Genomic DNA, 25,192 nt, shown 5'->3' on the forward strand with positions numbered 1-25,192 from the left:
TTGGTTAATATAGGAAAGAAACAAAGAAAAAAAGCCAGGGAGGCAAGAACAGCAGTAACTGGGGGAGAAGTGAAGGGATTGAAATATGCCTACAAAAAAAAATGCACTGAGTATTAAAAAACAAGGTTGCAAATATGAGCGAGTGTTAAAAAAAATGGATATAGTAATTGTGGTCCCTGTTGAGAAAACATAAAATTCAACACAGTGTTTTCTGGGCATGAAAGTGCTACAGTGAGTTTGGTACAAGACTTAAACCAAAAGCTTCAAAAGCAAAAACATGCCTAAGATACATAAAGATTCACATTATGAAAAATTGTAGACCACACTCAAAAAGGCCTGAAATGTTATGGAGGTAAATTGACTTTACTGTCTTCAGGAAAAGCAGCCACTTAGGAGAAGTAGCAGGAGGAGATCCTAACAGCAAGCAAGGAAGGTGAGGTGCATTGTGCTGCGCCAGCCAGCACAGATCAGGACTTCCTGCTGCTAAAGCAGTGAAATAAAACCAAGCCAATGCACACCACACAACACTCTGCCTCAGCACAGCTATTTGCTAGCTGTCAATTCACAGGTTTTTTTTGAAGCCAGCACGTCTACCAACAGCACACATCTGCTCTCTCAGATATCCACTGTTCTTATACTTGATCTTCAACTGCTGTAATTGGAACAAACATCATGTTTTTAATCAGACTGACCTTCTTTTCCTTACTGTTTTTCCATATTAGACATGCTTGGAGCTTCGAGCCAAATCTGCAATCTCAGTTTAAACTTTTAAATGGTTTTAGCCATTACCTAATAGAGACTCACAGTGCCACCCAACTCCTGGGGTTCTGTTGATTATTCTGAAACAAATTCTTTGATCAAGTTTGCCAAGGGAACAGAATAGCCAAGAAAAATAAAACTGAAAGTCTGTCATATATTCAACATGAGCATACCTTGATTATTGCAAAATATACCATGTCATAAAGCATATTTTTTTTCTCTGACATTGCCTAACATTGTATTTATTTATTTACATAAATATAGCAATCTGGCTTTTTTTGAATGGATCTTTTTGCATCTGAGACCCATGCCCCAAAGATACGTCAATTATATTCAAGCACTGTGCAACGGTCTGTCTATTTTCTTCTATTTACAATTTTAAAATCAAAATCCCCATAATCCCCACTGATGAACATGTAATAAACTAGATTATCTAAAGAGTGGTTCTGGTATACACTTTTCAGATATTAAAAACATAAGGATTGCAAATATTTCAACATACAGAATTTAGTTTAAAAATTGAGTTCAAACATACTCCTAATGATTGATTTACATTGAGATGCCTGATAGCAAAGATTTTCTTCTATGTCATTATTCTTGTAGGTTAAAATCTGGACATCACTTCTCCAATGCTCCACAGCAATTATCCTTCTACAAATGAGTAATAAGGGAAAGAGTTTCACCTTAAAGCAGTTCATTTTTGGTCCTCATGCCAGAATTATGTTCAGGTTCCTCAGCACTCCCCGCGTTGAGAGACCCATGAATCTCAGCTTTAGAGAAATGGGAATGAATTCTTTCATCTTTTATAGTGCACAAACTCTCATCTTTGGCCCTTGTTTACTCCAAAGGTGTCTTACTGTTACAGAGGTTGCAAGAGAACTAACAGAGAACACCACCAAATCCCTTCCTCTGCATGTTGGTGAGACAAAAAATCTGCATGTTGGTGAGACAAGCTTGCAAAAATTTACAAGATATGTCCTCCACACAGCATGCCTGAGCAATGCACAGAGATTAATACAGTAATTAATTACTCCTTTGCCTTTCATCATCAGCACTCATTGCAATTAAAATAAAATATCTTGTTTCAGATTTGTCACCACTTCCCTCTCTACAACACAACCAGACTGGAGCATTTCTGTCCACATTGCTTAAACAGGGAAACTGAACTTGCAAATAAAATAAATTCTAACAAAATTAGCCATAAGATCATATTTTGGCATGTTAAAACAGCCAAATTCTCATATCTTTCTGATTTTCCAGCTTCCTTAAATCCCAGTTTTTTATTCCAGGAAGAGAAAAACCATGAATTCTAAGAAATAATTGACAGCTGCTCCACAATTCTTCATATTTGTTTTCATCTTAAATTGCATTGGAATTCCACATTATTAAAAAAAATAATGAAAATTTCTAGAGCTAAAAGCATCTAAGTTTTTAATTGCAATATAAATTATAATGGCATACGTTTGCAGGATTTAAAATATTATAAAGCAAATCAGCAAAATTCCAAGGTTTTTTTGCTTTACAGATGTTACATTAATTCACAATATGCCTTTTAATGTTTTATCAAATTTCACCCAGATAACCATTTTAATACCTTGCTTCTTGTACTTCATGTCTTTAGGAAGAACCATTATTAGTCACATTTTTGCTGGCATCAAAACAGCTCCTATTCTCTAACTTGTGGAAAAGTGGCTTCATTCCCATTTCTAATTTCAGAGTGGAACTGATTATGACTGGGTTATGAACCCATATCCTACAGAGAGCCAATAAAAACATAAATAGGAAAAAAAGTTTTTATAAAGAACTTTATAATAATATTTTTAATAGAATTCTGTTGGCATCTGAAAGTTTGCTAGAATGTTTACAACTCTACAAATCTTAGAAACCTAAAAGGGACATAGGCTTTAACTTCTTGCACATTTACTCCTGATAAAAGATTTGGCAGTTTCTTAAGTTTTTCAGAAACTGTTCTTGTCCTTCAAAGATCATCAGTATCTAGAAAAAAAAAATCTTGATTAAAAACTGATGCTCTGTCAATTTATTTTCTTTACTATGTATAAAATGCTATGAACTAGCTTTTTTAAATGATAATATTTCTTTATAAAATTGACAAGAATATGCAGAATAAAAAGGAATTCTGGGCATTTGTTCTTGGTTGTTTGTTTTTCCTCTTTATTTTAGACATGCAATGATGTTCTTTCTTTAGTAGGGGAAAAAAAATACCAAACACAAAAAACAACCAAAAAACCAGTTCAAGCATCCTCTTTCCAAGAGTCTCCTTTCCATCCAAGCCTTTCAGTGACCTTTTCTTGGAAAAAAAAGGCATTACAGTTTTCATATAACTTTGTTGTTAACATATCTGCCCAGAACTTTTAGCCATCTTGCCAAATAGTGACAAGTGAAATATTGATCATTTTATTGGTTTGGGTGGTTTTTTGATGGATACATACCCAGAAACAGGTATGATCTGATTCATTTGACACAGACAAACATTAGCCGTTGGTGATCTTCAAACAAGGAACCCAAAAGGAGCAGTGCCTTAGTCTGTCACCAATTCCCACAGCATTCACCTCTTGTAGATGTAATGGCATTCAAAGGCACAGAGTGGCATGCAGCAAAATTCTTGCTGCTTTTTGAATTTCAGGTAAATGAATTATGCCACCCAAGTCTTGCATTTAAATTATCTCCCAAATTTAGAATTGAATTAATTTATACATATACACAGTCAATGCTCACGTATACACCCAATCTCTATATTCCTGCTAATCAACTAACCTGTGAACCTAACCTTGAGCATGTTGTTTCTAAGGCATTTGGTCATTCTGGATTATTGATGTGTGCCTCTTGTTTCATACCATTAATTTTAATCCCATCCATTACTTTTATATGCATTTCTGAAAGGATCTCATTAGTTAACAAATAGTTTAGTTTTGAATCTACCGGAGCTAAATTTGGGAGAGGAAAAAAAAATGCAAGAGAGAAAATATTTCTCAGTTACGCCTAAAAATCAGCAGTAAAAAATAAAGAGACTTTAAAATCATCATTCTCGTGAAGGCCACAAAATTAAAAACAAAGCCACTATGGTTGGAACCCTTTTTGTCACCAGTAAGTGATTCTTCTTTGCCTCCAATATTCTGATGAGACTACATTAATTAACATGTAGACCCTTGAAGAAAATTTTGCTGAGAGATATGATTACATGTTATTCTCCTGAAGCAGGATATTGCATTTTCTGTGTAGTGCAGATAGTAAAGTCACTCTAAAACACTTGATATTAAAACATGCTGATTTAAAAAATAATTTTCTCCAAACTGAAATAATTTACTCCAAACCAAATTTATCTAGCAGAGTTCAAACACTACAAACTAAACTGTTTTTCTACAGAACCCAAGGGAATGCCTCTATTTTAGACTTAAAAAAGCCTAATTTTTCAAGGCAACAAAATAAGATATTATTCTTTTGCTGGAAAGATAAAGGTGCAGAAAAGAAAAACCTGAAAGTGTTCTTATATTATACAAAAAAAAGTGAATATACTTAGTGAGTTTTTACCACACAGTCTTGAGTATCTTTTAAATCTAATTTGATGTACTTCTCAGAGAATTGTTGCAGCAGCTCCCTAAGGAGTTAGACCATTTCTGGATGCTTCTGAAGGTGCAAAGCCCATTTCCTGTATGGGTCCTCCATGCACCTGGCCTTATCTAGGTGGTGTCCTGCACTCTGCTTTCTTGGTAGCCCCTCTGTTTATTCAGTCCTTGCAGCCCAGTGGCCACCCAGTTCATTCAGAGAGTTTTCCTTCGATAGCAGTTCCAAAAGCTCCCTACTACTTAGAAAGCACTATAATTGCTTAACATCAATGTCTCTCTGGACTAGTAAAAGAAAGAGGTTGCAATTTTGATCTTCATATAATCATCTTTTTAGTCCCTAAGGATTAAATAACAGGTGTGGAGGTACTTAATATTTACCTTCCTGTGAGAACTGTCATTCAAAGGAAATGCTGTTCTTGCTCATGGCTGAAAAACCCTGGGTGAAACCTAATTGTCAAACCAAGTTTAATTTGTTGTGATCTGCATTTTGTTTAGGTTAACTTTTGAGAGAGAGGGGTCCTCTTTTGGAGGAACACAATGCATGTTTATGGCACAAGAAAATCAGTGTTACTACTTCTACTCATTTAAATCAGTTATCCCTGGACCAACTCTGTGTATTCTAAAAAAACCCCACCATATAGTCTCAAACAGATATCATTTACTTCTGGGAATGTGGTTAGTTTAGTCCTCTTCAGTAACAGATGAGACAGCAGTCAGAATGGAGTTGGATTCTTCTAGAAACAAGAATTCTGCAGTCAGGTGGTTTGTGTGCCTTCTCATTGCCTCCAGGCTCCCCCCCAAGTAATTTGGCTTTTCAGGTCAGCAGCTGATTCTAATCTGACTTGAGAGAGAGGAGAATTGACTAAAAATTTTGCTTTCTTACATATTTAATGAAAATAAATGACCTGGCAGAGGAAAGAAATTATGCGCAAATTTTGTGCCAAAGAAAGGTGCCACACGCGACGCAGCTCCTGCTGTGCATCAGAAATCTGTGGAAGAGGAACCTGCAATATGATGCCACAGCAGAAGAAAAACCATCAGACTGAGCTCTGATCATCTTAAGGCACCAAAACAGAAAACAAACATAATGCCATGTTTTGTTCATGTTGCTGGTTAAAGGGCTACCTGTTCATTAAAGTCCTACTGAGGGGAAGCCATATGAGGAGCAGCTGAGGGCACGGGGTCTGTTCAGCCTGGAGAAGAGGAGACTGAGGGGAGACCTCACTGCAGTTACAACTCCCTTGTGAGGGGAAGAGGAGGGGCAGGCACTGATCTCTTCTCTCTGGTGACCAGTGACAGGACCTGAGGGAATGGCCTGAAGCTGTGTCAGGGGAGTTTTAGGTTGAATATCAAGAGAAGGTTCTTCACCCAGAGGGTGGCTGAACACTGAACAGGCTCTCCAGGACAGTGGTCACAGCATCAGCCTGACAGAGTTCAAGAAGCATTTGGACAATGCTCTCAGTCACATGGTGTGACTCTTGAGGGTGTCCTGTACAGGGCCAGAGTTTGACTTTGATGATCCTTGTAGGTCCCCTCCACCTCAGCATATTCTGTAGTTCTGCAGTTCTCCACTCATCCAGCATCTTTTGCATTTTTTAACTGCCAAATTTGTATGCAAAGAATCAGACTTGGAGAAAAGAGCAAGCAATATTGTCTTGGAATCAGTCAATAAACATGAAGTAAGGTTGTCAAAATACCTTTGTAAAATGTGAGACAATAACTTCTTTTCACTTTACATGGAGGTCACAGCTGAAATACCTGTTTGCCAAAGAGCAGGTTCCCCACCATGCCTGTGTCCAGCCAAGCCCAGCATGAGGGTTTGCTCTGCATTTTCCTGGCATTCCCAGGAACTTCAGTGGCCTTAACCATTCTCTTCCACAGAATTTCAATATATTATTTGTGTCTTACTTGTTACATGAATTAACCTATGCAGTCCACATGCTAGCCCAAAACCATAAATGGTGATATCCAGCACTAGCTTCTAACCTCATCTTTAAGAAATGTGAGACCTCGAGCTATTCACTGTCATTGCTCTTCAATTCCCCAACATATGTAGAGAGTTTGGATCATCAGGAAGTTCCAGGAGAAAAAAGGGAAGAATCATATTGCAGGGTATCAGCTACCTGCTTTTTTCTGACTCTGAAATTTTAGGTAGTAGGTTATCAAGAGGGTCCCAGCAACTCCACAGCAAACATTCCTCACAAACCAAACATAGAAATTTTGGAAGTGGTCTGGGTCAATTGGTTTCCAGCATGTTGCATATATTGATTTCAAACAAAATATTTAGATGCTTATTTAAACTACAAGATATTCAAGATCTGGAGTGGACATAAAAATTCCCACAGAAATTTTTTTAAAAATCCATCTATTTTTCAATACTTAATTTAATCAGGAGAAATATTAAGTGCAGAATCTTTTCTAAATTTTGTAATTTTGAAGAAGTCCATGAGAATGTGGTAGGATATCCAAAGCTCCAACTATCAAATTCATGGAATGTTTCTACTTAGTGAGCTTCCCTTCAGCTTGCCTCCAGAGAGGTCCACTAAGGAAATACAGATGGCAAATGGGAAACTGAAAGCACAGGGACCTGAGGAAGCAGACAGACAGCAGGACATTGGTGGGCAGGAGTGTGAAGCAAAGTCGTACAGAGTCATCACCGATCTGTGTTCCTTGCAACTAAAACTGCAGGATGATCAACAGGTTCCTGTTCCACTTCCTAATGGTTTCCCTCTAGAAACAGCTATTAACTGAGATTAGTAAGGTTAGGAAAAAACAGAAGTAGCCAAACACCTACACTATGTTCCCACAACTCAATGCTGAATGGCACTTGATTGGTATTTCATAGTGTAACAAAAAAAAAAAAACAAAAAAAAAAAAAAAAAAAAAAAACAAAAAAAAAAAAAAAAACTGCTACAGTTTTTAGGTTATTTTCCTGATCTAAGAAATCCTTAATACTGTTACAGCAGCATCTGAGAGGAAAACATCATCACATTTGAGAGCATATTTTTTCTATGAATATTTTTTTCTATCAAGAGCATAGCTTCAACAAGCTCCTTCATGCTTAAAACTCTGACTACTTTAAATAAATCATAAAAGCTAGTAGTTGTACTGGCTTCTCAAGCTGTTATTTTATGCCTCAAGCCAAATTTAAAAGAAGAAACACCAGTGTGTAACATCAATTTGTCTTCAATTACTGGCTTGCTTCATTTGCATTTTCTCAACCGGGACTTGTGAAATGTTAAACAATCTGAAGAAAATTTCTAACTTGCAGAAACTTTGCTTTGAATTATCCTTTGATTAGTAGCATAATAACAGGGTTTCTTTATCTTAAAAGTATTTCAGGCACAGATAAAAATCAAAAGGTTAAAATATTACATCTTACTACCAAACACAAAAATACTACTATACACATTATTTATCAGTGCAAATATTTTTTGCCTTCATATAAAATCCACAAATGTTGGATTTGATACCTGAACTGCTCACTTTGATTAGAGGTCTTAAAAAAAACATTTGAGGTAGAAAAATTATAAGATTAAGAAATACATATGAAGAGAGTCACCTTCCTGTAATGTGTGCTGGGGGATAAAATACACTTCTAAAATATTACTTACATATACGAGACTTCAGGTAAAAGGAAGCAAAAAATATAAGGTTTGCCCAAAAAGGTGCTAGATGTCCCATCCTTGGAAACATTCAAGGCCAGGTTCTCTGAGCAGCCTGGTCTGGATGAAGATGTTCATTGCAGGGGCATTGGACTAGATGAGCTTTAAAGGCCCCTTCCAATCCAAACTATTCTAAGATGCTGTGATTCTGTATGAAGAACAAACATCTCCTCTAAGTTGGACTCTTCTGAAATGCCTTCATCTATAGTGGGGCAAAAGGAGAAGCCTGGAACAGCTAGCACAGTGACACTGCAGCTGGTTCATTAAAGGTTTTCAAGTATTAATCATTCCACAGCACAGAGCCATGTTTGCTGTACTGAGGGATAAGACCTGGGCTCTTAATAACTGCAAAGGCTGAAGTGAGTCTCTTCAGTGTGTGTGCACTGTGCAAGCCCCATTATGTGCTGCAGCCAGCAGGCTGCAGTTGTTAGCTCTGTAACAGGGCACTGCTGCATGGTCCTCAGCTCCTCTACAGGTAGCCCTGGAAAAGATTCAAGATTCAAGCTGAAAATACTACCAAAGACACAGAGTCTGAGTAAGAAAGGGTGAAAAACATATTTACACATACAACTTCAATGGTTTTAAGGCAGAGCACCTTTGCTCACCATGTTTCAGAATCCAGACCAGAGTCACCTTTTTTTTTTTTTTTTTTTTTTTTTCTTCACAATAATTTGTCTTTTCTGGAGGGGTAGAAGTGGGTGATTAAAAGTTAAAGCTGAGTTCAGCTTTCCAAACTCTATTAACAGCTTCTAACACTTTTAACCAGTATTCAGCAGTACTTACACCGTGTATCTCCACTCTTTCCTTCAGCTTCCCAACTCTACCTTGTGCTTGAACTGCTGAATTTTGCCGTTTAGAGTAAAAAATAGAGGGAAAAAGCTCATCTCAAGAGTATCAGCCTCCCCTCTGTGAATTCCTCATGAAAAATGCAAGAAATCTCTAGTAGGAGTCTCACCTCTTTTCCATATTTTGGTCATCTGCAGAGAAAAGTAGGGGAGTAGAAGCGAGAGAATGGCTGGTTGGGAATTTTTTGCGAATATTTCTCTTGAAAAAACATACCAATTCACAAGTATCCAAACTTTCATCAAAGGAAATGATTGATTTTATTTCTGCTCCACAAGAATTTTAAGAAGTCTGAAAAGCCTTTGATTTCAGGTGAGAATGTCTTCTTAGTGAAGTCAAACTCAGTATATTTAAAAAAAAGGACTGATGGGGGTAAACTGAAGCACAGTATTTATCTAAGAGATATTTTTACATTTTATTTAGAAAAAGAGGTAACACCAGGTCTTTGCTGCAGTTTGGGATGGAATTTTTTAAATTCAACATTTTCAAAAGACAAAGAATGTTCTCTTCCAGCTCTGACTGCCAATCATGCCTTCTACACCACGGTCTGTGGAGTTCTGGGTATGCCTGTACTGCTAAAGGCAAGGTGGCCAGGAAGAGGTCGTGGGCATCACACTCCTGGACACTGCAGCTGTTCAAGCCTCCAGCTCTGGTATGCTCTTTGTCTCCAGGAACAGTTGCTCCCACAACCCCTCATTTTTGGGGAAAAGGACACTGGTTGGATGTAGTGGCCACAGGACTCGTTCATGTGCTACTTAACAGTAGGTTCTAAAACATGTGATTTAAGATTAGTGCTATTAAAAAACACCATTCTGATGGGCTGCAACAGTTTTATCATTTTTTTGCACAGTTTGGGTAAAACTCCGGAGGAATATGTGTCAGGACTATCACCTGATGCTCAGAAGAGTACAAGATCTCAAACAGAAGACTGGATAGATATAGCCAGTCACTTCTTGTTCAAGTTACACCTCAGTGACATGGAAACAGGAAAGTCCACATCATTTCACCTCAAGATCAGGATCTGCTACTCTAACAAAGTGTTTATACACATATACACTTATGTATAAGTAACATTTTGTTACTTATGTAGAAAAGCTCTAGAGTCCACATGAAGGTGGGTCTGCAATTTGCTGGAACCCATGCACTTGAGGTTGGTTCTGTATGCATTTAGCATGAGGAATAACCCAGCATACGCATTAAACAGCTAAATATGCTCACGTTGCACTGGTGCACCTATCCAGTGTGTGGCTGCTGGGTCAAAAGGAAAACAACACAGAACGGAATAGAAAGCTTAAAGCATGGGAGAAATGTCAAAGTTTTGAAAGCTACAGATCAAGGGAGAAATGTTCACTCACATCAATATTAATTTTTAAAAACTATGGTACATGGGTTTTAGAATGATATTGTTTAAAAATTATCTCACGAATTTTTAAAAAATAAACCAAAAAATGCCCCAGTAATTTCCCAAAATTTAAGTTTTGGCTTTATTTTTCTACTCTCTGAGTCTCCAATGTCACTTCATTTTTCTTCTATTGGAAATTTAAGATGTTTTCTATGTTATTTACTGGAATTTTAGGGAATGCATTTACTGTTGTTATCTACCCAACTGGATTATAAAATGTATTTTAAATAAAAGAAAGTGAATAATCTAGTCAAGTATTTAACAAAATTTTGCAATATGAATATATTAAACTGAGTCTTTTTAATTTCAAGGTAAGGTTTTACAGAAAAAAGAAATCACTTGCAATGGATTTTTAGTAGGGGAAATAAACATGACTCAAAAGACTCACTATTAAGAAAATAAATAATTGAAGATGAACAACAGGGAAAAGGCCTAACTAACCACAACTGTGAAAACATAGTGATCCAAACCTGGCATTCACATCAGTACAGACTAGGCTGTCTACCCAAATTTGAAGTGATTACCATAGCACCAGCAGGCCAGGAGCTTATGAGCACCAAAAAAGCAAGTCTGGTTTCACACACAGGCACACCTTAACAGACATTTACTGGTACCACCCAGAGGAAACCAGGTCTGTGCTCAGCCAAGGGTTTGTGTGATGTGAGACATCACGCAAAGGAAGCCAAGAAAACTGGGGCAGATATCAAAAAAAATATTAAGAAGATGAAGAGTAGATTCTGGGTTTCTTTGAAAAAGTGCATAATAAATGGATTTTTTTTTTTCCTTAGACCTTTAAATTCCACACACTCCTCTTAGGAGGCAATCTTTTCCATAAATGGATGAATGTGTTTTTGTGCTCTGGGAATTGATAGATTTCTTGTATTTCAAGGAAACCAATACTATACACCACAGCACTTAAATTTCTCTCTAAATTACTACCCATATGGATTTTACTCAGTTATTTACACACAAGCAATTAAGCACTTAATCGTATTTAATGCATTTAAAAATTATCTGTTCAATAGAATCTTAGTCTTCAAAAAAAACCCTTTTTCAGACACTTTTCTGTTTTAGTAAGACAATTAGAGTCAAACTGCTTTCCTCTCCTAGTGACAAATTCAAACCCGATTTTCAGGAGCCAAAAATTAGCAGCAGTGAATAATGCCTGGAAGAAGCTGCTGGTTTCAGTCCTGTTTTCACTCAGTACCATGCACCCAACTGCAGTATCAGTAATCAATACACTTTTTAGCAGGCTGGTCATGTAAACCAGACTACATAAGCTACAGAAACAAAACTTGCTTTCAACAGCATTGTCCCAGGACTAGGTCACAGAAAACAGAAGTTTGTGGAATTTAATGATCATGCTGGTTCTACATAACTGTTTCAAAGTTATACAGGACACTGACATTTCTAGGAATGTCCATCTGGCATATTTCATACGTATCAAAGTTATAATTACTAAAATGAGAAAAAAGAATACAAAAAAACAAGAAGAAGAAGAAGAAAAAGAAAGCAGCAGACTATCATAATTATGAAGGTCATCAGAACAAATGCAATCATAATTCAAAGTTAAATGGCACTAATTTTTTGTCCAAAGAAATTTTAAACCCTCCCTTGTATTTCTGCATTTTGTGTGCCTGGAAAGTTGCACAAAACATGTTGCTTCAGGGCTGCACCTAATTATATTGGACATCCAGAAATAGGTGCATCTGACTCAGAATTTCTACATGCCTTGCCAACCAATCAAACCATAAGAAATGCAAACTATGCTTAAATTAAGCAATAAAACACTGCAAGTTGCAAGTTGTAACATATTAGCATACACCACACTGCAAAGAAGAACTCCACAACAGGAAACAGGTTCTAAGTATATTTGTAGCCAGTACTGCTGAGAGTATCTTCACAACTGCGGCTTTACACAGCTTGAGTCACACGACCAACTATTCCACACTGAACATTACAGAACAGGACTGAGCATCAAATGAGGGTAAGTGCACTAAAGCAGCAATACCTTTAATTACCAGCTGTTAACTCTCACCTTTTTAAACCTTTATAAATGTAAGGTGTTTTCATTTGATGATCATACCTCTCTGTAGACAATCTTCCAGACAGATTTTATTTCTTCAATGACAAACATAGAACTGGTACGAAACCAGACTTAAGTAGCAGCTTATGCTGAGAATGCTGAGAATTTGTCATTTTACCTAAAGTAAAATTATGAGATGGGGCACTGTATTTTGCAGTGGTCTAGGGCAGGTAGGCTATGGACCAAAGAGATGACCGTAAAAACCTCATGCTTATCTGGGACTGTTCACTCAGAAACATCTCAAAGACAGCAGGTGCAGCTGAGCTGTTCTATTTTACTCTATCACAATACTATGCAGGCAAGTTATGTAAATCAACTGGACCAAATAGGATCCCAGAGATTTCAAAAGAAAACATATTTAATCATAAGAATGTTACAGTATTTATTTTCACGCCTCAAGGGTATTATTAATAATTAGCAATTTACACAAAATTGTCAGAACATGCACAAAACAAACCAGTAGATTAATTCTCAGATATTTTCAACTTAAAAGCTAAAAATCAATCCTAACCATTAGAGAACAGTCTGAGAACTATAAAGCAATTACAGTCATTGATAACCACTGCATACACAGGCAACAATATCAGCAATTAAAGGAGAGACCAGTAGGTGATTCATGACAATTTTGAGAACTTTCCACTAACAGCTGCTGTTCCATAGCAGTCCAGTCATTTGACTAACTTGTAAGGTCATTTTCTAAATGGGAAGTGATAAGTCTTAAGTTGGAGTTGCAAGGAGTTCTCTTAGTTGACAGCTATGTGCAAAGCAATGTGGCAAAAAATTCCAAGCAATGGGACAACTAAACATCAACAGCATTATATTAATTCACGTGGGTTTTTAGATTGATAATATAAAGGACAGTTTTCATATATGTTCATTATGGAGAGAACTCTGCTATTAAACACTGCTTTGCACAAAGGCTGCAAACACAATATACAATCAGCTAGCAAACTAAAATACATTTAAGAGCTATTTGAACAATTGAAGTATTTCCTATTCATTTTACATTAGAAACATATCCAGATCTCCATGCCTGCAAAAGAACAATCATTTTTAGAAATGAATAAAACTGTATGCAATAAAATAGGTTCTTTTGTACCATATCATTTTCCAAACTCTATGGTTACTTTTGCAGCAGTATTTCAATTGCTACTTTTCAAGACAAATTATTTTGCCACTTACAGTCTTTGTTACTCACTGCAAATGATTAAAGCAAAAATGTAAAAGCACTGCAGTGTACTGTGATACATTGCAGCTGCAGGTGATTTACCATATAACACACCACTGCACAGGCAGCAACTCCTGAGGCTGCAAAAGACGAGATGATGTGGGGCTGATAGAAACCTGCAGAATTTTTAAAAAATTATACAGTACTCTTAAAAAATTCAAGAATAAGAAGATAAAGCATCCTATTACTTTACAGGATTTTGCTGGAGTAAGAGCTTCTGGATTAAGCCTGGAATTAATGGCTAGTAAACAGCTTTAGGATTTGGCCTGCCGTTTGTACCTGCTAAAGACTTCTTTATCCAAAAGGACTAGTGTTTGACTCAACAAAACATAAATCATGTTCTCTGCCCTCATTAATGGAGACAGCACTGTACATCAGCGCTTTTATATATACATATATATATTTATAAATAACTGCATGCTTGAAAGCATCAGAGCATTTTCTGAAAGCCAAAAGAGTAAATACCAGGATGGTGCTGAAATTTCAAAGGAAATAAACCATGGTGCTAAAAACTGTGCTCTTTTCACTCTCAGCAACACCACAGGATCCTGTTATAAGGGTGACCATTAGTGAGCCTTTAGGTTCCAGTTCCTTCTCCTCTGAGGGACAAATTGAGTTAATCAGAGAGCATAGAGATAAGAAAAGATCATTAGTCCCTTAGGAAATCAACTGGGCACAAGCAAAAGAAGAAAAAAATTGACTGGCAGAGTAGCTAAAAAGCCACTCAAATTGAAGTCTTATGTCTTAATTTTGAGTGGTATATTAGAAAACTCCTATATACTCAAAGAAGAAAAACAATCTTTTTTTCACCTTTCCTTTGGAAAAATATTTTAGAAACACATCAGACTTAAAGGCCTGATATGACTCTCCATATGAAAAGAAAAAAAATTCAGTGGCTTTTTTGGGGGGGTTTTGGGTGGGGTTTTTTTGGGGATTTTGGTTTCCTTTTTTCCCCTCAGGATACAGGAGCTGGCACTCTTACTTACTATGTCTTCAGGGAAGACAAAAGTTTGTTTTAAAACATGTATTGAATAATTCAATGCAGAACTGAAACACCAAGCAGAGTGGACTCAGCCTATCTGGACACCGACCTACCTTGATGATATATCAACTTCGAACACCTGCCATCCAGAGGTTAGTTTGTAAGAGAGAAAAATTATTTAAGACACTTAGTTGCAAAGATCTGGATTGCTGTTTCATCCAAAGTCACTAGCAAAAATACTCTTTTCCACTCCTGTTTTTGGAGAATTTGCACATAATTTATACACAGTTATATATACCAGAAGACACAGTGATGACATCACAGCAATATGATCACTTGAAATTAATTAAACTATCTCAAGGGTATTAAGTCCGTTATAGTTCCATACTAGAGGCTGCAAAAGTATACGGATGTAGAACTGTGTTTTGAGAGAAGCAGCTTCCTAAAAACATACCTGAAAATGAACAAACTACTCCAATTCATGGGTACCTTTCTCAAAGATTGTCAAGTCCTGCAATTTTGACAGCAATTTGTTTCAAAGAACCCATGAGATTGATTTCAGTATGTTCTTCCATGGTATCCCATTGACTGTTTTCCCCATATTCTTACCAGTCTCTACCAACAACTTAATTTTGCAGGTTTTTTAGCTCCCAACCTCAGAGAATAATTGTAAAACTAGGTGCATCTTTTTTATTAATTCATTATTATTCCCTATTAATTCATCTGCATCCTAGTCTCCCTGCCACATGCTGAGAAGCTGTGTTGGCATTCTGCTTGTTCTTCTACCACTCATCCATTTCTCCAACTCAGTAAATTCAGACAAAGACAAATAATACAGGAAGGAGACTCTCATCAACCATGTGATAATTAATCTTCATAAAACTGTTAAACAATGAAATTCCCAGCTCGTGCAACACTTCAGCATCTGCCAAAATAAGTGTCACTTTCAAAAAGTGACAGGAAAAAAACACATCATAGGTTTAGTTATGGTTTTATTGAAGTTGGGTTTAGTTGCTGTAAGTTAGAAGTGCACTCATGCTAATCTACTCTCAAGTAGTTTATTGATACATTAAAAGCACTTCTCTCACATGCTGCTGAGGGTATCAGACCCAGCAAAAAGGAACAGTTCCATTTGTTTCCTTCCACTTAATGAATCATGCAAAGCTGACTTTCTGGTTTTGTTATTCATTTATAAATGTAATTTTAGAAATTAACTAGCCAGATATTTTTTACCTCTTTTGAAAGTGAAGTCACTTTCTCCCCAGGCAAGGAAGGAAGCAGTAAGAGGAGCTGCTGAGGAGTAAGGGTTATACAGCCACAGGGATGAGCACACAGAGTACACTGCTGAGTCCAGACAGAAGGAAGTTGCAAGAACTGAAATATTAAGAGTTTACAAAATAATTTGTATTTACAGATAGGCCACCACAGATAATGATATTTGAGATATTAGCTCACAGAGATCATGTTAGGAATTATAAAGGTCCATCCTAACAATGGTGTCTGGGTTATCACCCAGCATAAAATACAGTGACAACTGTTGTCTGGAGTAATTTAGGAAAATGCAGGATTATTTAAATGCTCGGATTATTTAATCATGAACTCGTATATTCTTCATTTGTTACATGAAAGAAATTTGCAGATTGATAAATTACATCCTCCAGAACTGTACCTCTACTTGCCATCATTTTCACAAGCTGTCCTAACAACTTTTAAGTGTTCTTCATTAATTACTGTTTTTAATCAAATTAACATGTTAATGATTTTTTAGAACATGTAACCAGCAATTCCCAGGGCTAGATGCAAGATAACAATTCTATTCTCCTGCCAGAAAAGTGCATGAACTGTATGTGTAGTGATTTGTTGCCACCACCTGCACACCCTCTAGAGGTAGGGAAGGCAGCCCTCAGTTCGAAATTAATCCACAGATCCATGCTTGGAACAGCATACCCTGCCAAGGTCACATATCCATTACAGTATGCCTCACGTTTAAAGACAAGGCCAAAAGACAGAACTTTATTACTGAGCCATCTCAAAATACTGACTATAGCAGATAGCCTGTGGGGTCACAAGCCATGACTCTGTGATACACACTGGACTGTGATGAAGGCAGTCACTGGTTCACTGCAGGATGCTAAATATAGACTGGGAGATGAATGGGCCTCTCTAATATACTGATCCAAAACCAAAATACACTTCAGATCTCTTGACTGACTCTTCTGCAAATTGCTTCCAAACCTTTACAAGTGTTCCCATTTTCAGCTGGGATCACTTTCATTTAAATCCTACTTCATAGAGATTTTATACTTAAGACAGAGAAGAATACAATTTTGTCATAGATTATTAATAAGCCTGAAAAACACAATCAAAATTTTCTAAAATCATGTATCTTAAATAAATGAGCACTCTGCTAGTAAATTTTATCTTCCAGGTAGAGATCATATCTGAAATGTCACTGTTTTATCTTAACATATCTGAGCTTTCAGTCCATTATATAATTTAACTCCCAAATCTGGTGATAAAGGCAAGCCAAAAAAATGCCATGATCTTTCATTGTGGTGAGCTTATTTACAGATACGGGCATATGAAAAATCCTGGAGAGCAAAATCATACAAAGGATTTTTCCAAGTAGATACTTTTCTTTCGACACTTACTGGTGTGGTATTGTGCTCAGTTTGGTACAGTTAATTCAGCTCCAGCTGTCCCATTCATGAACAGCAGCAATAACAACATTTAATCTAATATTAATATACTTTTATATGTCTTTTATATTTCATGTGTATTATTAACTCAGTTATGGTTTCAAAGAAAAATTCTCTGGACAAGAGTAAGACTGACTGAATCCCTTTCTGCAAAAAAAGTCTCTGAGGACTGCATTTCTCGCCGAGTTTCTGAATTCCAGAGGGTACTTCAGATGCATCTCCCCAGGTTTTCCTCCAAGTGTAGGTGTAGCCATGCTGGAGGTCAGAGACTAGACTGCATCTTGCTGTCCAGCTTCAGCCCTTCCCATGAAATGACCTGCAAGAGCAGCTAAAATGTGACCTAAGCTCCAGCAAAGGGTGGACCCAAATGGGAATAAACTAGCTGAAGGCTCGGCTTCAACCAGATTTACAGTAATATTTGCCAAAGGAAAAGCAATCAGGAACACAATCAGGTAGTGAACAAAACTTACATGTTGTGATATTTCCATACAGGTCAAGACCTCAATGGAAGAAAAATGTAAAGGTCAATACCGTGTTTTATTTACATATAAATCCAGTAAATTGACTCATACTATCACTTCAGCTTCTCTCTACAGAAAACAGGTAAAAGGGGGGAAAACTATTAAAAACTTATTGTTAATAGAATACAAACACTTTTCTATCCTGAAAGTAATATATGGTATCAGTCAAGTACTGTTACAGTCCAGTAAACATCCATAAATTCTCCTTTCCCTCCATGATTGTGTTCCCACCTAGATAACGTCTGCCTCCACAACACCACAAATGCTCTCACCATAACTCTCCTCATGTAATATCTCCAAACAGCAAAATCTAGTGCAGAGTGCCCACATATAATGTGGGAGCATTAAAGATTTCAGATTAGGCCTTCCTCTCTCCATAGAAAAATTTCTCAAGTAAAACTTAAGAAGCTTTATAAAATGTCTCTTATTCAGATGGGTTTTTGCCATCATTCCTGAAGGAAAGATAGAGCTTTTATCAATGTTCAGTTTGATGGTTTCTAGTAATTACTCTGCAAATCTATTAATAACACCGCTAAAAAGTATGTCTACAAGCATTTTCAAGATGAAAGTCAAAATTCCTTCCAAAGAGTATTTGTAATTCAGAACTATCTCATGGTAGCCAACAATAACCTCTCAACTCAAATATTCCACCCAGCAAACAAATTATTTGCAAAGACAAATCATGAGTTTAGTCAGCAGTCAGTGTGACCTTTTAGGAAGGATAATTCCTTTCCAGACACTATCTCCAACCACTAAATGAAATCTCTATTTTCCAAGGTTAAGGGGAAATAAATATGTCTGCTTGAGCAAATTGTATTATATAAAAATTTGTATTATAAATGAAACACTCCCAGACATTTGCAAAGCTGTTCGTCTTTTTTCTAAATTCTGCTTCATCTTCAGTCTGCATATGTGGTTGTGACATATCTAAGAGAGAAACATGCACAGATTCATCAACTAGAAGCTGAATAAGTGTAATGGAACCTCCTTGAAGAAGGAACATTTTATTAACATTTTTAGTGAAGAAAAAGTAAGTGTGGCCAAAAGCATGAGAAAGGCCTGTTGAAGTGAGGTGGGCGTTGGTCTCTTCTTCCAAGGAACAAGCAATAGGACAAGAGGAAGCAGCCTCAAAATGTCCCAGAGGAGGTTTAGATTGGGTATCACGAAAAATTTCTTCACAGAAAGGATTGTCAAGCATTCAAACAGGCTGCTCAAGGAAGTTATTCACTTCCCATCCCTAGAGGCATTTAAAAGACCTGTGGTAGACATGGAACTCAGCAACATGGTTTTGTAGTGGATAAAACTGTTAGATTTACAGTTGGGCTCTACGATCCTAAACACCTTTCCCAACCTAAAGGATTCTGTGATTTGATGCTTCTAAATTCTCAGAACCACATTCAGAAGAATCTGAGACAGGCTCTTCCTTCCTCCCTCCCTGTTGCACAGATACCTGCAAGTAGCTCGTTCATACGTTCATGGCTTTACATTTCCTGCCATCTATACAGATCCTTCAGCACAGAGCCACAAAGAGCAAGACTATGCTCCTTCCTGTGGCAATGACTCTTCTGATACCTGTGAATAAACCTGACTCTACAGATAAATATCAACTGCAGAAAGATATAAACAAAAAGAGACTTCTTTCCTCCTAATGAATTGAGACTCCTTCTGACCTCAGCCAACATAACTTTCTCGGATGTAAAAGAGTTTTTCGATCACTGTGTGATTTTGCTGGAAACATGGCAATTCCTGTTCTCCAGTGCTGGGCTACCTGATGGGAAGAGGACATCACCTGCTTACCAGCATGGCAGTAGTGTGGATAATATTCAGCCTCATCAAATCAGTGTCAACTGAGCCATCAGCTGTCCTGTGATGGTGATGATGATGATGATGATGAGTCATCACCCTCCTGTGACAAGGCAGTTTCAGTTTAAAAAGATGCACTTACAGAGATTTTCTCACAGAGAGAGTGGCCTATATTTTCAAACTCACTGCCAAGAATCAGTGGCCCTCCATCCCCACTACCTACAGAAATGCATCCAAAACAATATTTCATCTTAATTTTCCCACAAAAGATCCTCTCAAATATGTCAAGACTCTTATCCATATTCAGAAAGGACCAGCAGTAACTTTTAAGTGCACTCATGAGAGCTTTGAAGGGAAGGATTTGTGCATTTACTTCTAATGGGTAGTTCTCAGATACCACAGTTATGGATGAGCTTAAGCCACATAAAGCAATTAAATTTAATTCCCTAGGAGAAGTTGCTATTTCTAACTGAATGACCTCAAGAGTGTGTGCAAGTGTTCTAATCTATGACACAAGTGAAATAGGAGGAATCTGAATGTGTTTGGTAGCTTTTTTCCTTCTCAAAGCATAAAGTTTTTATTCTCTTGGTTTGGTCATATTTGACTCCTGGCACCGTCTGTTCCTTCCATGTGATATCAGGTATGACTACAATAAAAGAATTAAAACTCTAAAGAAATCTTGAAAGGCATTAATATGTTTGCTTGGTCAAACTATGGAGTCTCAAAGAAAGAAGGAAGCCAAGACAAACAGGAATATATTGCTTAAATCAAGATGTGGGCAGGTACTGAACTTCCTTTCTTCATTATTTCTAATCAGTTTAAGAGCATGATTCATTCGTTAAACTTCTTTCTGTACAAGTGGGGAGAAAAAAGTGAATTACCCATTGAATGCACAATAGAATAATGAAAGGAAGTTGCAGGTACTTCATGCCTTTGAAAATCATTCACTCTTCAAGAAAATGCTTAGAGACATATTTATGTCCATCTCTGTTAAGGAAAACACACACATTTATGTTTGAAGATGTTCTTGGATGAAGTCCAAACAGAAAATTTCAGATATGTCTGGCTTGGAGGACAGTGTCCACCTCTGAATCACTGGACCAGACTGTATATATTAAGAAATAATCACATAGCCTTTCAAGCAGAAGACAGTTTGAGACTACACTTCAGTGCCCCAAATGATGAACGTTTTGCTGAGCTTCCTGTAACGCGATTACGCTGCAACCCAGATAGCTATCACAAGATAAATCTAATGCTCAACAGAAAATTGAAAATATTTGTCGATTAGGTGCAGCTGACCTATAAGACAGCCTTTGAACTTTTAATTAATATCTTTAAAGGAAGGGGGAGTTTGCACATGAAAGGGCAACTCCTTAAAATTATTTTGCAATTGATAAACTGTACGGTTCAAGAATTTTCTACCTTAACTGACCTGTGATGGCAATCCCTTGGGTAAGCTGCATCTGCTCTCTTACAGGGAATCTATAAAACCAACTTACAAAAAGAAATTAAAAAATCTTGCAGAGAAAACAAGGAGAAAAAACAATTACAAGTTCCCCCAAACTCAGTATATTTTATATAACACATGTTTACAAGTGACTCTCAATGCACCAGCATTAATTTAAAAAACCAAGAATACATGTTGCATTGTGTTAATGGTTTGAGAAATGGTTCAGGTGTTAATGTTAATGGGAAAAAGCAACATTTATTGTGAAATAAACATCTACCTCATTAGTACCATAGTAAATTATGTCTACTATGTATACATGTTAAAGATTTTTTGATACTAGTATTATTTGTGCTTTCTACTCCATCTTTTCTACCTGAGAACATGACTCAACTTTGCTTCAATTAAAATCAGTTGCAAATTTCATTAATTTTCACCACTTATGTAATGAAAATATGAACCATATAAGAATGTTGAACACTTGGGAAATAAGTTTTACCTTTGAATTAGTAAGAAATAACTACCTTACCACAGTGAGATTTATTTGCACTGTCAGCAGTTTACATTGTCTAGGAATAAAAGGTTTTCCTTCTACATATTTTCTCCACAAAAAGAAGATTAATAAAGTAATAAGCCAGGACCCTATCCTTTCCACTGAAACAATTATGAAAACTTTGACTGCATTTTTATGAGTATTTTAAAGTATATTAATTATGCTTATTCTCATGAATAGGGAAATCATTATTGTTAATTGAATTAACCTTGGTATTTCATTTGATGCTACAAATTATTTGAAATTATTGCAAAAATATAGTTAAACTGTACTTTTATACAATTCATGAAACTTAATTATGCTACAATCAGCAATAAAACGGGGTGAATAACTATTAAAAGTATAGTCAGACTCGGAACATGGAAAGCGTATCAAGTCTGAATAGATATCATGACCTATTTCTGATTTTAAAAGTTGAACACAGAAACTTTAAAAAGTGTCCAGGGAAGAAAGGTCTCTAGATTAAGGTATACTGTTCAGGGCCTACTCTGAAAATCTGTCACACAAATACACTCTCACAGGCAATTAAAATCTTTCTAAATTCTTTCTTTAATTCACTAAAACCACTTCTCATTTGAGAACACATATTTAATGCCATACTAGAAATTCATATGCCATCCTTCAGAATAAATCTGTAATTTTGGGCAGGTTCTTTCATCAAATGAGATCACAGAAAGTTTCCCAAGATCCACACATCATATAAGACACTCAATAAAAAAGACAAGAAATGCCTCACCAAAGATTGACACACCAAGAAAAACAGATCTGAGATAGGAGTCTCACCCCCACATATAATTCTCATTGCATGGTTTTTGTGAAAGGAGAAGAAATTACAGGAAAAATATAATTATAAAGAAACCTCTTAACTCATGTCTTGCTTTAAGATGAGGAAGATTCTGCTTGCAAAGGTTGTATGTTTATCTGAAACTCAAATACTAACCTACTATCCACCTTCCCAAACACAATTCCTAATCTCATTTAAGAAATAAACCTGATGAAAAATAGAAGAAAGTCCACATGCATGAACTTTCCCTGATCCTGGTTTTGGTGACTCTTTCTCAAAGAAAGCCTTTTGCAGTCTTCTTTATAGAAAGCTGTGGGTCATTTTTGATTTTTATGGAAAATTAGTCACTTCCCCTGGATCACTACACTTGAGTCAGAAAGTAAGGCGAGTACAAATGAGAAAATTAGTAGACCAAGCCTGAAAAAATAAATGTGAATCAGTATTTTACTAAGGTAAGCATAAATATTCCCAATACTTATCTACTGAAAACCCTGAGGTGGACAATAATTAAAACAAAACAAAACAAAACAAAACAAAACAAAACAAAACAAAACAAAACAAAACAAAAAAAACCAAGCAAATAAAAAAAGACCCCACAACAACAACAAAAATAAACAACCCCCCTGCCTCCCAAAAAAGAAACAACCAAAAATAAAACAAACAAAAGAAAAACAAAAGTGAAAAATAGAAGCTAGATGTTATTTAGTGCCCATGACAGGGTTCCAGGAGAGGTCTGCTGTCCATGAACAGCACCAGGAAAGAGGAGGGATGAAGCATAGCTGAGTATTTAATCTCCTTTGCCAATCACAAAGCAAGAGGACAAGTGGGTTTAAAGATAGTTACATTGTTGCTCTGGTCAGTATACAGTGACAGAAAACACCTGACATGACCATAAACATCTATGGGCTCAGCTAAGAGAAAAGCAGATGTCTGCACCTGGTGAAGAAAAATCTCACGTATCCATTCAGGCTGGGAACCCACTGTTTGGGTGGCAGGCACAGCAAAAAGGGCATTTCTGTGGACCCAGCAGGTTGAGCAAGACAACGGAATGGTTTCATCAGAAATAAGGCAAGCAGCAGCAACTACATTAGAAGGCTGGGACTGGCAGGCTGAAAAAGTCTTCTCTACTCAGTGTGCCCTCACACTAGGGCAGTCAGCTGTGGTCCTTTCCATCTGAACAAGGATGTGAAGGAGACAGAGGAGATGTTGGAGAGTAACCAAGGTACTCAGGAGCCTTGAGCTTTGGCTTGGAGCAGCGGGTGGAGCTGAGCATGTCTGGTCTGACAGAAGGGTGATCTAACAGGTGGCCTAGGAGCAGCCTACATCTACTTGAAGGTAAATCACAATGATAAAGAAGCCAAAATCTTCTCAGCAGTGACAGAAAATACATAAATTGCCACTTGGGAAGTTCAGGGTGTCTCTTCCATTCTCCCCCCCCCGCCATATCAAACCCACTCTTTTTTCAACAGGCAGCTGTTGCAGACCTGCAGGTTATACAGCAAGGTGGTGGGACCTTCGTCTAACAAAATTTAAGACTGGTCTAGACAAAGCCATAACACGTGACTGGGAAGAGCGTATCTCCCAGCTGGAGAGCGACTTCCTAAGATTCCTTCAAAACAATGTGTAGGTGAGAATATGCACATGTATAGAATCACAGACTGCTTCAAATGCAGCAAGTCACTGCAGATTTATACTGAAACACATCTAAATATCCACTTTCATTCATTGTCCCTGAAAGAAAATGCTTCTAAGGTTTGTGTGCTACTGTTAAAGTTTTAATTTTTTATCTCCTCAGTACCTAATAAGACTTGATTTGCTACATATTTGTGTTGTCAACAGTATTATTTGTTAACTGTAAATATCATGTTATTATTTGTTTTTACAAATTATATTTTAACCTTAACACCTGATCCTGACTCTGAAATGGTGCCTGAAAGGATGAGAGCTGTAGAGTTACCCATAGAGCTGGAACTAGTTGATTAGGTGCCACAAGATGGAAAAAGAAAGAGATAAAATAATTTCTCCTATTCTCAATAGCAGGAGAAAAAGCAAGTCCTTTGGCTGTTGCACATGATTGGTTTTCTAATCAGAATATGGAACCTCCATTATTATACCAAGGGCAGGGTGTGATGCAGCTCTGTTAGCTCACGTGCACAGACTTGCTGTTCAATAGCTGCCCTGATCATTACTGCACTATATCCTTTATGGCAGACATGGAAGGCTAAAATAGCTAGTTAAATCTTTGATGGCATTATTACATTTTTTTCCAGAAATAATTTTTCAGTCTTTTTCAATCAATAATCCAAAAGACAAGAATAATATCATACAGATCATACAGGCTCTTGCAATTCAACCAACACTGTATATTATCTCCTGCAGTGGCCAATAGGGGATGTCCATGAAAACCTATCAACACAGGCCATGCAAAGCGCTACTGCCCTTGTGCACACACCAGATGTGTGATTTGGAATTCAGAAGCTTCCAGAGCAAAAGATGATAGCTTTGTAAAGAGGAAGACATCCCCACAACAAACGTCAAAGACTTCTGCATGGAATGCATTACAAAGAAGTCAGTAAGAAACAGAAACTTTATTATTCCTGAAATAAATTCAACATGTTAAATTAGGAAACTTATGCAACTAATTATATCCTACCAGTATAAACAGTATCAAAGAGCAGTATTTTTTTTCTGAACATCTCATGCCATCTCATTTTCGGACTGTCAATTAAGAACAAAAATAATACAAAGTCCTTATGATAACTGAAAATGAAACCCAGAGTTAAATTTGCAACAAATCTGGAATTCCCCTTTTATCATTCTAAGGCAATGGCTGCAC

General features: G+C 36.8%; 1 protein-coding gene and 1 long non-coding RNA gene across 3 annotated transcripts in view; one reads left to right on the forward strand and one right to left on the reverse strand.

Annotated features, from left to right (window-relative positions):
• KCNQ5 (potassium voltage-gated channel subfamily Q member 5) overlaps positions 1-25,192 on the reverse strand; it is a gene marked incomplete at its 5' end in the record, with an annotated part of 278,899 nt that overhangs the window by 249,886 nt on the left and 3,821 nt on the right. The gene's annotated exons all lie outside the window — the stretch shown is intronic.
• LOC310907679 lies at positions 11,451-20,285 on the forward strand. The gene is made up of 3 exons (XR_014589687.1): positions 11,451-12,240; positions 14,613-14,701; positions 19,275-20,285. It is a non-coding gene; the product is annotated as an uncharacterized lncRNA (long non-coding RNA).

The sequence above is a fragment of the Zosterops lateralis genome (assembly GCF_965231275.1).
Source record: "Zosterops lateralis genome assembly, chromosome: 3".
NCBI classification, from domain to species: Eukaryota; Metazoa; Chordata; class Aves; order Passeriformes; family Zosteropidae; genus Zosterops; species Zosterops lateralis.